The 15,103-nt window shown below is 47.1% G+C and overlaps 1 protein-coding gene and 1 pseudogene across 2 annotated transcripts in view; one reads left to right on the top strand and one right to left on the bottom strand.

Moving 5' to 3' along the window:
- The window catches only part of Fam49a (family with sequence similarity 49 member A), a 93,814-nt gene that overhangs the window by 6,456 nt on the left and 72,255 nt on the right, over window positions 1-15,103 (top strand). Inside the window, exon 1 of one of the 2 annotated variants that reach the window (XM_023702407.1) lies at window positions 7,838-7,912. The exons of the other annotated variant lie outside the window; for it this stretch is intronic. The gene's annotated coding sequence lies outside the window, so the exon portion shown is untranslated. Of the gene's footprint in view, window positions 1-7,837; window positions 7,913-15,103 lie in introns of those variants that run through there. 2 annotated transcript variants of the gene reach the window in all.
- Window positions 1-15,103, bottom strand: part of LOC105743698 — an 84,924-nt pseudogene that overhangs the window by 32,985 nt on the left and 36,836 nt on the right.

Genomic DNA, 15,103 nt, shown 5'->3' with positions numbered 1-15,103 from the left:
ACGCTGTGTCAGGGGACAAATAGAATCAGAGAAACCTGAATCTTCTCCATGCCACCCACTCAAGCTGTTCTGCTCTCCCTTTGGTAAAGTGTGAGCAGCAGCAGCTGTAGAGCAGCACAGGGTCTTCTCCGCAGGGTCCTGGTAACACTTTATTAACCTTTTTATAATTTTTTGATGTCTTCACTCTTTGGAGGTGAAAACAAGTTCAGATATAGAAAGGGATTTGCATCACTTCACCTCGTTAGGATGGCATCCAAGCTGGGACCATAAAGCATGTATGTGGCATGTGCCCGGACAGCCTGGTTTCCCTATGCTGCCCATACTATGAAGAAGAGCTACGTATATATGAGAAGCCAGGGACAAATAGCATATGTCCTGGTAAAACATCATCTCAAAGACACAGTAAGTTCATGCCAACCAGTGGTACTCCATACCTTAAAACTGAAAAAAAAAGTACAGCTTGCATCTCATGTGCTTCATGTACAGAGGATGCCAACCATCAGCCCTCAACCAGGCCCGCAGTGTGTGTTACATATGGCCATGCTAGGTGTAGATGCCTCCTAGTCTAGCTGGTTGCTGTAGAATGGATTTTTCAGTCCCTTGTCTGGGACAAGTTGTGATCTGGGAAAAGCATAAGTGTGTGTCTCAGCACAAGGACAGGGTCACGCATGGGTAAGCACCTCTGGCTTACCCATAAGCACCTATCTGCAGGAACTGAGGGAGATGAGTGAGTGAATGGATAGATGAGTGGATGGAGTGGAAGGGAGGAAAGGATGAAGGAGAGGGAGACAGAGATATACCTGGTGGCTTTTCCATGGCTGAGACAAGAACTCAGTCACTCCAGTCCCAGAATCCTGAGAAGTGTCGCTTGTGTCAAGAAGCCACAAAGCATGCATTTGGAAGCAGACAGACCTGGAGCAGAATCTTGGCTCTTCCTTGGGCAAATGCCTTAGGTTTCTTAAGTTTTCAAAATTGTGAGGTGAAGCTAATAGTGTTTATATCTTATGGATATTGCAAGAAGAAATAAATTAGGCTTTTATGAGCCCATTATTTTGCCTGAACTTTGAATGGAATTTGTGTGTAAAGATTTTTATTTCATTTTACTTATTGTCCTGGATGGGGGTGACATGCACCTTCTCCTTCCTCTGACAACCAATTCCCATCACCCTGGACAAAGCTCTTAGCAGTCTATTCCTTTGAACTCACGTCTCCAACACTGGGCCTTCATTTTGTACCCACAGTCAATTAGCTGTGGCATTTATTGAACTATAACAAGCACAACCAGAGCCAAGCACTGAAGATCCCATGTTCTTTATATTCTCCCTCTTTTTCTTATTTCTTAAACATATTTTTTTCTCTGGAGTGTTAAGGTTTCAGTTCTGGATCCTTGAATATCTTCAAAAGTAATAAATGGGGTCATAAGCTATTTTATGACACATATATATTCCCTTATTGGCATAGCCAAAATTCAAAAGGCTCTGAAAATGGAAACCTTTTCAACACTCATTCAGAAGTAAAAGCTGGCTCAGTCCTATAGGAGACCATTTATAGCTCTCAGGATGACCCCTCGAAGGACAAATGAGTGTTGTGGCAGAGAGGAGCGCCCCATGTCCTCTCTGGGTGTACCTGATGTATGATTTGTGCACTATTTTCTATCTTATAGTACAGAGAATTCTGGATTTAGAAGCACATCTGAACATAGAGTTTCAAAGAAGAGTTTATAGACCTCAACTGCAAAACGCCTAATGGTGGCTGCAGTGTCCCCAGGGCTGGGAAAGCATGGGTGAGAATCCCCACCTTTGGAGCTGGGAGTGATGACAAAGTGTCTTTTGTGCTGATTGAAAGCATTAATTCCTACTTTTATATTTTATTGATTTAAAAAACAAGAAATGAAATTAAGTGACCATACTTAGTACAAAAACAGAGCATCAACAAAATTTTGTTGAAACCGGGGCTCCCAAGTTTTACTGGGACAAAGTAATTTACAAACAAACTATCCTCAGATGGGAAAAAAAGCTGCAGTTTTGATCATGTGACTTATAATCAGGTTTCTCCACCAGCCTTGGGGGAAGGTAGAGGGGAGTTTTTCAGGCTGACTCATCGTTTTAGCCTTGTGAAAAGGAACCAGGGCTTGAAGACCAAGCCTGTGGGAAGTGAGAGGCCCCAAGAGGAGCGTGAGAAGGTCTCAGCTGTTAGCTTGGGTCTGCACTTGACTTGTTGAGTGATCTCAGGCTTGTCACTTCCCTTCCCTGTCCCCTAGGGCCCATGATTCTAAGTAAATGAGCTTGTCCTTCTCTCAGAATCTAAGAGAGGAGGTCAGGGCTGCAAAGGAATGAGATGCAAGTGAGAGGGCTGCACTGTGTCCTTGCAGCCTTGTGAGACCCAGCACCTTCTGCAGAGACTGGAAGGGGTTCCCTGCTCTCCAGGGTCCCTGCAGATTCTGTCTTCCAGGGCTCTGGCAGGTGTGTATCTGGTATATTCAGGCCCCTGGGCCTCTGCTGCATCCCCGCTGAGCTGCCTGCCCTCCAGGGCTCCTTGGCTGCTGAACCACACAGGCAGTCGCTGCAGCCCTGATGGTAGTGGTCTGGGTCTATTGTTGCTCAGCCACTTCAGGCTACTGTGAAGCATTGCTGAAGGTCCAGAGGACTATGTGGTGGTCACTCTATTGGAGAACGCAGGGCCAGACCAAGGAGAGCCCAGAGAAGTGGGAGACCATTGATCTGGTCTGTGGCCGTGTGTACCCGGCACTGGAATGGAAGCATTTAGGCAAAACACAGGGGAACAAATGACCAGCCAACCCCCTCTCTCCCTCCTTCTTTTTTCCTTATTCTGTTTACTCCTCTGTGTTTTGAAACTTTAACCTTATTCCAGAATGCCACAAGGTTAGACAAGCTGGTGGCTCCACCGCTCTCTGAGGCCCTGCTCTGCCCATCTGCCTATCTGTTTATTTCCCCCACAGTTAACCAGGGAAGACCCAGGGGCTGACCCAGCAGGGGCTTCCCACAGTGGGAAGTGACATTGCAGTCCTCAGCCTTTGAGATCTGTGAAGTCACTGGGAGCCATGAATGGGGCTGTCATCAGGGCACAGTGAAATGGGACTCCTCTGAGAAGCTGGCCCTGTTCAGTTAGTGTGGCCTAGACTCCTGTGTCTGTGTGTCTATGTGAGCTGGTGTGACAAATGTGTGATGTGTGTGTGATGGGTGGCTTGTGAATGTGTGTGAGTTGTGTGAATGCGCGGTGGGTGTGGTGTGGGTGTGCCTGAGTGCCTGTGGTGGCTTGTTAGTGGTATGTGAATGCATTCAAATGTGAGTGTACAGATGTGCCCTGTGTGTGTTTGTAGGTATATGGATGTGTCCTGTGTGTGAGTCATGTGTGTGCCTGTGTTGGTGTGTGTTTGTATGGTTGTGTCCAGTGGGTGTGAATAAGTATGGTCAGTGTGTGTGGATGGATGTGCCCATGAGTGTGTATGATTTGTGTGTGTGTGAATATGCTTGGTATGTGTTTGTGAATGTACAGATGTGTCCTGTAGGTGTGTGTAGGTTGTGTGTGTACATGAGTGCTTGGTGTATGTGTAAGTATGCCATGTGCATGTGCATGCAAGTGGGGTCCTTTCAGGACTGCGTGTGCTGGGGGCTCACGGTGAGCTGCCTTCTTCAGTGCTCCTGTGGGCTGACACTGAGGCCAAGCGACCTCTGTCTTTCAGGGATGGTGACCCTGGAGCAGAGGCTTCTGAAGTTCAGAGCAGGAAGTTACTAAATCATGCTCCCTAGGGTGACATTTTGAAGGTTCCTGATTCAGAAACAAAGAACTCTGTCAAATCATATTCTAGAAAGATTCAACAAATTCAAACCATCTGAGTATGCTATGTTAAACATGAAAATAAATTCAGGATAAGGTGCAGGTTTCATCTGCTCTGTGTAGTGTAGAGCTCCAGGGACGAGTAGCAAAGTAAGTGGGAGGAGAGGGACAAGTGGAAAACTCAAAGGAGAAGCAACGGTGACCTTGATGTACTCAAGGCAATGTCACCTCTGTGTCCCCACGGGGTGGGGTGGAAGTCAGGATTCCCACCCTTGCAGTCTCGCTCTCTGAGCTGACAAGGATCAGGAAGACCCCATCTGTGGGGGACAGACACCTCTAGCCAAAGAGCCCCAAGGTCACCAAGCCAGCCTTTTGCCTTCTTCCAAGAGTGGCCTGGCAGGTGTGGTAGTTAGACAGGGCCATCTTGTACACCAGCCCAGGGATACTCCTGGGATAAGTAAGATGGATTTTGCCTCTGTCCTGTTACTGCATCCAAAAGCTCTTTCCCCACAGCTGCAAACTGGGGCTTTCTCCACACAGCTGGCAGAAAGCACAGCTGTGTGGATGTGGCCATGCAGGTGTGCAATGCACCGGTTTCCTTCCTTGGGCCCCGTTGGGCCAGGCTCCATCGCTCCCGCTCCCTCACTGCACACTCCGAGACGATGGCTTGCGTACACTGAGCTGCTAAGCCTCAGATTCAGGAAACAGCCTAAATAGCAGCCGTATAAACTAACAGAGTTGTAGTATGCTTGCTATTTTGTGGTCTATGTATATGAGTTATTTTTTCTAACTAGTGATTTATAAGTCACCAAGACCTGGTGTGACTCTTAATTCTTCAAAGATTTCCCAAACTTTCAATTATATTACTATAAATGAATTATGCTCTTTAGCACCCATTAATTCTGTTTTTCCAGTCCTTTTTGTGTACATTGCTCACCCCAGGGACAGTTTTTCAGGGCAGGGGATTTTTATTCCTTCTTTGAAGATAAAGACACTGAAGCTAAGATGTATGTTTAAAGCAGGGTCTGCGTGAAGTCTTGCCTGGCTCTGGAGTCCTCCGTGTTCCCACACCACATGCCACATGCAGCTTATTTGTTTTTTAGGAAAATAAAGTCTTTGCCTGCCATGACTGGATTCTCGTTAAGCCTAAGAAGACAGGGCCCCTAATTTATGACTGTACTTTTCAAAGTTGCATGACTTTCCCTACTTTTGTGTAAAGCGCATGCAAATCAAATCTTCACAGACTTTGCTGTGTGATCCCAAAGTGCCAGGCATTGTTCCGGAAACTCGTGCATGTGTCTTTAGTGGGAGAAGGAGCAGCAGTCTTCATCACAGAGGAAGTAAGATGAAGGCACAGAGCAAAACACTTGGTTAGCTGAAGGCAAATGACATGGTAAGCTGCACTTTGCCTTGTGATCAACAGTTCAGTGGGCGCAGCTTATGGGGTGCTTGGGCTCTGGCCTGGCCAGGAGCCGAAAGGCAGCTTTCTGAACCACAAGATCAAGTCTTTCTGGCTGCTGTTTTCCTCCAGCACTAGCCTACTGGTGCTGGTTCAAGTCTGGGGCTGTGGAAAACAGCCTGTCTCCCCTTGTGTTTTCCTATATCACGTCAGCCTGCACCCTTGTTGGCTCATTTCTCTTGCCCTAAATTCCTTTTTTAGTTTATAGCACAACAACAGATTTACAAATATACATTACACGTTGGCTTTGTATTAAGGAAGACAAACAGGAATGTGATTGACCCAGAATCCTGTGTGAACTGCATCCTCTTCCCAAAATGCTCTTTCTATACCTGGGAAGATCCTTTAAGATTCCTTTCTGGTGATTCAATCTCCTGGAACCCTTGCCCAGGTACTCACCAGCTCCGTTTATCCATTTGTCTGTCCATCCATCTGTCTATACATCCCCTGAAGCAACAAATCTTTACTGACTACTCAAGAGTCAGGCTCTTCTCTGGGTCAGTGGCTGAGAAGTCAACAATAAACCAGACAGAGAGAACCTCTGTGGCACTTGTATACTACCATGTTTCCCCCGAAATAAGACCTGATCTTATATATTAATTTTTGCACCAAAAGATATCATAGGGCTTATCTTCAGGGGATGCCTTATTTTTATCTATAGCATACAATGTATTGAATCATGAAGAATCACATTAGATGCAGCTCGATGTCCATTTGTTATCAAATGTGCACAGCGTTCATGCCCTGTGTCTGTACTTCGACTGGTCTTTCAGCAGTAAGTCTCAAGTTCATCTGTTTACATAGAGATCTACATCTCATCCAAAGATGCTGGCTTGGCTATAGTTACAAACACTTAGTTGTAATTAATATCCTCATTTATTTTTAGCATTATCTCAATAATATTTATATTTGTACATTAATGTTATTTGATAATTCAATATATCTGCCATGTGATGCAACAGTTGTACTAAATGCATCCATCTGGCTGACAGTCTTAACTGGGGCTTATTATTTTAGTAAAGTCTATATAGTATTTTGAGCATCCTAAAAATCATGCTAGGCTTCTTTTCCAGCTAGATCTTATGTTTGAGTATTGGGAAATGGTGGACCAGCATACAAACACAGGTAGATTGGGTGCCGCGTTATGTGTGCGGGTACTCAGTGAGGAGCAGTGAGGAGAGATGGGCAGAGAGCAAGGAGTAGTAGGAAGGGCAGGAAGGACTCACTGTGTCAAGAAGGGTGCTCGGGAAGGCCTCACCACAGTGTTGGAATAGAGTGACGATCCAAAGAAAGTGAGAGAGTGAACCGTAAGGGTGGTCCAGGCCAAGCCTGGAGCAAGGCTGGAGTAGTCCTGGATTGTGGAAGGGACAGCAAGGAAGCCAGGGCTGTAGCTGAGATGACAGGTAACCAGCGAGACACAGGAGTCATCAACAGGGGCTTCCACAGCTCCTACTGAGCATCTCGTACTGCAAGAAGGGCAGTTGGGCTTGTCCTTACTCTTCCCAGGCCTGAGCATGGGAAAGGGGCAGCTCTGCTCTCACACATGCCCTTGTCCTGTCCTTCCCTTTGTTAAGGCTGAAAGCACTGGATAAAGATTATTGGGGTAAGGCGATGTAGAAGGAAAGCTGGTTCTGAATGTCCCTCAGCCTGTGCCTTGCTGGACAGCACCAGAGAGGGGACATTGCTGTGGAGTCAACACAGTGCAGAAGAAAGCCAGACATCAGGGAGGTGGAGAGGACAGTGGTGATGCAGTCCCAAGGAGGAGGAAGAGGGTGGTTCCCAAACCCCCAGAGAGTCACAGCTGCACAGCTGCTGCAGACTGGTGTTTACATGGGCGGCCGCAGCCTGGGGCGAGGAGGCCCTGCCGAAACCTTGCATCACATCAGGGTTTCAGCCAGGACTTCCCACTCCTTCAGCTGACTCGGAAGGGAGTGGGGAGCCCAGGACCTCCAGGGCTGACTTGGAGACCTTGCTTCCTGCGCTGGAGGGCCCATCCCTAGGGCCCTTCCCTCTGGAAGAGAAGTGCTCCCTGACAGGCTTGGAGCTTAGCAGCACTGGAATGAGATGGGTTAAAGAAGGAGAAAGAGGAGAGCACTAGGCCTCTGGAGACCTTGGGGACAGGAACCTCTACTGCTGCCAGCTCAGACCTTCTTGTCCCTTCCTGTCCCAGGCCTATGCCTTTTGGGCAAAGGGAGGCTTCCAGAGCCAGCTCAGAGCAGTTGGAAGGGAAGTGATTAGTGAAAATGGAAGCTTGAGGACACCCTGAGGTCAGTGGGATGATGAGCTTGGATTTTCAACCAGAGGGGGTGTGGGGTGTGTGTGTGTGTGTGTGTGTGTGTGTGTGTGTGTGTGTGTGTGTGTGTGTGAAGGAGTGGATGCCACAGTTATGAAATCAGGATGTGTTCATTCACAGGGATGAATTCTTTTTTATCAGGTGGGCCAGGTGGTAGCTTTGCTTGTATTTCATTCAAAGGCAAACAGGCGAGATTTGCTTTTTGTTGAAAAAGAAATTAAGTGTTTCTGAGAACTGATTCTGTGGGCCATGCTGGGTGCTTCCACAGCCTCGGGAGCCCTGGCCTTGTGCAGCCTGCTTCTTCATGGGCCTGAAGCACCTGGGATAAGATCACTGGAGCGTTTTGGATTCAAACACATGTTGTAAGTTTTTAAAACTGGAAATATTAAACAAAAGCTAAAAAATATCCCCAAACACTAAAATGAGCAAATTACACGTGTGTAATTCCAGCACTCCAAGGGCCCAGCCTGCACAACTGAGTGGCTTCCAGAGGTCCTGTCTCAAAAAACAAAATAAAAAGGACCGGAGACATAGTTCAGTGTGAGGACCCTTGACTCAATCCTCAATAAAAAATAAGAAAACAAACAAAAACACCACCCAAACTGCAGGTGTCTGTTACTAAAGTATGGATGCGTTAATTCAGAGTCTGCCCCTGGCTTGCGGGCTTGCATCCTGGGCCTCCCTGTCCTCATTCTGCATTGGAATCAGCCTTCTGTCCTGTCTCCCTCATCCCTCTCCTCCCTCTTAGGATATTTGGAAATAACAAGCTTCATAGCAAGCTCAAAGCTCTGCCCAAATTGTAGGGTGTGAATAGCCTGCCCCGGGGGTGGGGGTGGGGGGTCTCTGCTCACAGCCTACTTCCTGGTGTGAGTTTTGGGATGAATTTAGCATTTGTTCACAATGCAGTATTTGTCAATTGTACTGTTCCTGGTTTGTCCCCATTGGCCATTTGGACTTTCTTTTGGTTTTCAGAATCACATATCCTGGTTTATATTAGTTTTTTGTTCCTGTAACTCAGTGCAGTCCTTTACAGCAGACATGCATGTGTTTACCAAATTAAGAGGTGGTGATCATTTCATTCAGCTGCAGTTACAGTAATGAAGGGCAAACCAGGGCTGTGGCTCAAGCTTCAGGCCTGATATAGGCTGTGGGCAGAGTGGGAGGGAGGTGTCAGTGGCTGCCTGCCTTGGCTCATGGGGAAACCAGTGGTGTGAGTTGTCATGGGAAGCCACACGCTAGGTGCCAGGTCTCCCAAGCTCCCCAGAAATAGCTGCTGAGCATTGCACTTCCTGACAGAGGCTTTGCTGCTGCACAGTGCCTTCCTAGCTTTCAACAGGCTGATGCAAGGTATGGAGCACGTCTGAAGTATGTCAAAATGAAGGATCAAGGTGACTCACTCACCCCGATTTAGCAGTTTTATTTAAAAAGTGAAAGTAAAAGGGAAAGGAGAATAGAGAAAAGAAAAACAACAATGGGTGTCAAATTGGAAACAATAGGAACAAAAACCTCGGATTAGTCATTGACTCTGGGAGCTCCCATCCTGGATGACAACCCCCTGGACCAGGCATGAAGGCCAGGGGCTCTTTGTGTTTGCTTCCTGGTGAAATCACACACTCTGATTACTACCATTCCTCCTGCTGTTTCCAGGCACGTGACAGGCATTCCAGGAATGCTTGTCACAGAGGGGAAGAGAGCTTCTCTGTTGAGCAGAGGGGCCTCTCTGTGACATTTCACTGTGACCGCATGGGTGCCAGCTGTGGACTGAGGGATAATAGCCCTGGCCTTTGGCTCTGCACTTCTGTCATTGTGTGGTTCTTTGCCTTATATCAGGATGTGACCCAAAGACCAAGCAAACCTTTATGTTCTGCTGGAGTTTTGACTGATCTGCAGTTTGCACAAGAGATTTTTACACGAAAAGGCGAGTTGCTCTTGTTTTATATTGCACTTGCCTATGAAAAGTATAGTTTTCTTCCTATTGTTTTTGTTCTTTGTGGCTTGATTCTGGGCCATTGCTTACCCACTTTTAGCTCTTAGGGAAGAATCCATAAAATGGACTTAATTTCTTCTCTTCCACAATACCTCAACATCGTACCTGTAAACATAAAACCATTTAATCTGAAAAACTGGAGTATCAGTCAGCTTTTCTGCAGCAGAAAATACCCCACCCCACCCCGCACCAGTCTCCATGGTTGGCAGCAAGAAGTCTCTTGCACATATCCAGAGCTGCAGATGGACACCTGGTCCTGCCCCAAATTCCTTCTTATTTAGGGAGCTGTGTGGATGGGGCAGCTGCTGCTGGGAATGTGTCTTGTGCCCAGCAGTGGGCGGGCAAGTAGAGTGAGAGAAAGCTGAGAGTCCTCCTGGAACTCCAGTGGACTGGGGTGTTCTTTTTTTCCCCTGAGAGTCCATTTGCTAAACAGGGCAGATATCCAAGTGTTCTACAGCTGAATGAAAGAGGAGTAGGACAGCCACATGGCTTCTTCCAAGGCTGTGTCATTTTTACAACCTGAGAGGAATGCCATTTCTCACACACTGTAAACCTGCTAAACAAGATGTGAATGCTGTGTTCTTAGTAAAGTAATATTTGGTGGCATGCTAGTAATTGGGCCCATTGCTGGTCTTAACAACTTAGTGGGAAATATCACACTAGAATTAGGCAGCTTCATGGTAGAAGAAATTTTATGCCATTTGTACTTAGATCTTTGGGGTAACACCTAGAACTCAGGTGGGGAAACAGTGGGTATTCAGGACCCTCTAGTTGTTCTATATTAATGTATGAGGTCATACCTGCTCCGCTACTCTGGGAATCCCAGAGAGTCAAACACAGGCAGCCCCCCCTACCCATCCAGGGTTCTTATCCATAGGTCGAATCTACTACAGAGGAAAATATTGAAAAAAATAAGAAGTTACGCTTTTGCCTGCAGGGAGTCCTGTGATAGTTGTTTCTGTATCAGCACATTTCCTTTGTTGTTTTTCCTAAACACTATATTACAGCACCCATCTGTGTGGCATTTACACCAGAGTAGATATTAGCCGTACTCGAGGGGTGACTTTAGTTTATAGGGAGCAGGCAGATGAGTTATATGTGAACCTGAGAGAAGGGATTTGAGTGCCCGGGGGTTTCAGCATCCACTGGGGTGAGGGGCTCCTGAACCTCATGTTGGGTAACAGGGATGACTAATTAAAGCCCCTGTGGTCTACTTAAGACTTGAGAATTTAGCAAAGCATTGCTTCAACAGTACAATTGAGAGATAAACAGTTTTCTGAATTTGTTTCTTAAGCCCAGTGACATTCGGAAGCCCTTACTCCTTTTTCTGGAACTCCTGTCATCCTATCAGAGATCTCAAGGCCCTCAGCATCAACAGGAGCAATGTGGCAGGATGCAGTGGGTTTGACCCTGCTGATGCCTTTTGGGTGTTCCTCAAAATATTTGTTATTCTTCATTTTTCTCTTTTATTTTGGGGGATCTTACCTTATCTCCCTGAGGTGCGATAATGACTTCTTTAGTTTGGGGAAAAGGAAAAAAAAAAAAAAAGGCACCAAAGACACAGACAAGAGTGAAGACAAAGCACATGCAGAGGTGTGACAGAACTGCTCCTCACTAGTATTTGCCCTAATACATGAGGCCTCTTACGTCACCGCTCCTCCCTCTCTCACTGCTTGACCTTGGCCACACTGCTGAGTTTTCTGTGCTTCATTATTCACATCTGTGAAATGGGATGATGATAATAGCAGCCAAGGGTTTGGGCTGTTTGAGCAGGGCTTCTTCTAGTCAGTTCCAAGCCACAGACCTCAGTCTGCCTTGGTGACTTGGCTAGCAGCTTTCAGGGGCAGAGCGCACTGTAAGCATGAGAGTCACCCACATGGACGTTGTCTGTCTTGCTCCCAGCCTAGGGTGGTGTTAATGAGATGGCCAGGGTCAGGCAAGACCAGTGTCCTATCAGCGTGTGTCAGGCCCACGGCTCATGGAGTCCCAGGGGAGGCTGGCAGTGCAGTGAGCCGTGGTCCACGGGGCAGGAGGTGCTGTCTTCACTCATCCTCAGGGCTGGATCTGTTTCCCTCAAGATCTCATTAGGCTGTGTCCTAAGAGACCAGTGGGAACTGCGACCTGACCTGAAAACAGGGAGGTAACGCTTGCCTTTTGTGCGCTAATCAAGATTTCAGTGCCTGTGACTGCAGTAATGTCACCCTGGGCTTCCAGACACGTTTCAAAATCTATTTCAACATCTAATTCTTTTGTCACTGGGATTTAACAGATTTCAGCAAGATTAAACTCTCATTTAAAATGTTGTGTTTCAATTTTTTAAAAAATAGTGTGTTTAGTAGCAAGAGCAAAATGCAGCACTGCACTAGCTGCTTTCCCTTTGGCTGGTCCAGCTGGGAAGATGGTGTCATTCGAGGGCATGGGGAAAGAAGCTCACATGTCCACTGTCCTGCTGTTGACGCTGGATCTGTGGAAGAGGAGCATTCAGGCATTTGCCAGGGAAAGAGCAAGCAGATGGGGGCTCAAGATTGGACCCACGAGCCCAGTGCGTGCTCTCAGGTGGTGAGGCAATGGCCAGAGGTGTGATGCTTCCTGAGGCTGCGTCATGTCCCCAGTGCCAGGCCATCCTGGGGGAGGATTTGTGTTTCTGCAGAACTCTAATGTGGCTTAGACTGGCAGGGCTTCCTGGGGAGGAAAGGTTTCATGTACAGACCCCCCTCCTCCCCAGGCAGCCACACAGTGCTGTGGACAGCTGGGTCAGCCAGGCTCTCCAGCCAGAGGCCCAGAGGAGTTCTTCCCACCCTGTCGTCAGCTGGGCCCAGTCTTTACAGGTGGAGCAGTGTCCAAAGGATTAGCTGCAATGACTGGGACAGATTTATTTATTCCTGCTTTCTCTCATGCAGTGAACAAACACTGATTGGCACTTGCTATGATCCTGGCACTAAGCACAGCCCGGGCCCTGTTTATTTCCCATCATGCATGAGTATGCGTGTGTATCACTTATCTCTTCAACTAGCTGTGTCCTTGTACATGTACACACCACAAACATGTTGTGGAGGCCGTAATGCCTGAGGAGACAATCTGGAGGTGGGGTACAAGCAAAGTGGTTCACTGGGACACTGGTGCCCAGGGAGGGCAAGCCACCGGAAGGAGGGCCACAGGGTAGGCAAGGAAGAAGGCTCAGGAGCAGAGGAGTCCTGGGCAGCAGCTGACAGTGGACCAGGCTTTTGGGTGCTCCTTGCATCCACCATGCTTGTGGGCACTGAGTTCTCCCTGGCTGAGGGCTCCAGGCTTTGCCAGAATGAGAGGGTTGTGTCCAGCCTGTGATAGGATCACTCACCAATGCAAAGCCTTTGGAATTCAGAGCATACCCCAGACCTGCTTCCGACTTACACATTTGTTCATTGTTGAAGCCTGAATATACTCATTCATTTATCTGCTTTGTATCAATAGAAATGATCCAGGGAGATGAAATTTCTTCTCATTCATTTGCGTTAACCCAGCCCCTCAATGGCTATGAAACATCTTTTTAGAAGAGAAACTGGCTGGGAAGATAACTCAGTAGAATTGGAGCCTGCCTGGCAAGCTCCAGGTCCTGAGTTCAATCCCCAATACTGCAAAAACAAAAACTCAGGAGGGGAAACTGTACCAAATGTGGTTTCATGGCATGAACAAATTCACACACACCACTTTACTAAAATGTGTTAGTCTGGCTTCTTCAGAAAATTTAAACCAAGAAGAGAGGTAGATGTGACTTATTTAGGGAATTAATTCACAGCTACCACTGATGTTTGGAGGGAGAAGAGCCACAGGAGCCAAACTATCAAAAACAGCATTTTGATAAGTAAAACAGTATTAGAGAAAGCACAAGGTTACTGTGAGGATGCTAACATACCCACTGCTGCTTTGGTTCAAAAGGAGACAAAGACAGCTCCCCCACAGTAGCCCTGTGCCTCTTTAACTGAGCTCTTCTAGCTTCTCTGGATTGCTAGCATTCTTCTTTGGGCCTGTTCAGGCCCTGTCCACTTTCAGGACAACACTCAAATGGAAGCCAAGGCCTCTGGTTCCAAATGCCACCCCCTCACAAGCCCAGGAGACTTTCTGGCAAATCTGTGGCAAGTGTTTGTGAGGTAGATATACAAGCCAAGTATAGGTGAGTGAATTCATTTAGAGGCTCACCTGTGCCAAGCCTAAGTCATTTGTAATTTTTACTTGTGGTTATGAAATTATTGGAAAAGATGTGAAGAATGTTGGTTCTCGTGAACTGGAACTCTCATGCGTACCTGTATTTATTCTGTGAAACAACTGCCAGTTCAACTGAAATATGACTTTCAGATAAAAGAATGCTATCAGTGTCTAAGTCTCTCTGATTTCTACCACTGTGAAAACAGGAACTTACACCTTTTCATTTTGATGTTGGTCAATTTCCCTGAAAAGTCTTGCACTTATAAAGTCTATCAAATCAGCTGTAGATCTCTAGGACACTGAGTAGGGGTGTGTGTGTGTGTCTGTGTGCTTGTATGGGTGGGTCACAGGGCTGTAAGTATGGGCTTTTTATTTTCTGCTCTACTTCCTTACATCTCACAGTGATGTTGACCCACTTCCATATTAAGGACTCCCCTAAGGGTAGAATGAAGTATACTTAATGATGCTGGAATCATCTTCCATGTGATGATTTATATGTGGCTTCCAAGAGCCCAGTTAATTTCTGACTTTAATTAAAGTCTGAATGACCCTAATCCTGCCTCTGAACTTGATAGTGGCCATTCTTTTCACAAACATCTGGGAAGAAAACATGGTTGGGAAAAGCTTTTGTAGATAACAGTAGTTAAGTCCCGCAGTCCTTTTACTGATGCTCTGGGGGCAACATGACAGACTCCTCTCCCAGGAGGATTTGCAGGGAGGGTCCACAGGAGCAGTTGTCATGCAAGACTGTGCTTGGTGAGGTCAGGCATCTCAGTCTCACATAGCCGGGTACAAGCTGTCATCATGATTACTCTTCTGACTGTTGGCAGCACAGTGTCTTCTGCAGCCCAGCTTTTCACTAAAAGGTCATACTTTAGAGTGGGGTCTTTCAGTTCCTGCTGGAGCCTCTGTGTGTGGCTCCTAGTGGTGTGGCCTGCACCAGGTCAGGGCTCTAGCCCAACTCAGACCACAGCAGCAGAGCAGAGACTTCTCAGATGTCAGCATCATGAGTGGGAAGTGCCCTTAACCACGTGCAGCCTGTAGGAGGTTAGACGTGACTGTAGTCACAAGCACTGGCTGAATGTATCCAGCAGCCCCATGTGGGGCAAAGCTGTAGCAAACACTCTGTCTGCCTCAAGAGCTCATCTTCTGAAGGAAGAACTACTTCTGAGGATATACTGGGGCTCGTGGAACTGGTCCTGGAAGGAGGTGCTCAGAAGGCCTTCATCCACTTCATCCATCAAGCAGACACTTCTAAGAGGGCTGGGTTTAGGTGGGCTCCGAGGGTGTGGTGGCAAGCAGGGCCAATGTTGGCAGGCCTTGAGAGCATGCACAAAGGGCTCCAAAAGTGGGAGATGTGAAGCAGAACCAAGGATACCATCTT

Source organism: Octodon degus, unplaced genomic scaffold (genome assembly GCF_000260255.1).
Source record: "Octodon degus isolate 3935 unplaced genomic scaffold, OctDeg1.0 scaffold00151, whole genome shotgun sequence".
Taxonomy (NCBI): domain Eukaryota; kingdom Metazoa; phylum Chordata; class Mammalia; order Rodentia; family Octodontidae; genus Octodon; species Octodon degus.
This window is presented reverse-complemented; position numbering and strand designations above follow the sequence as displayed.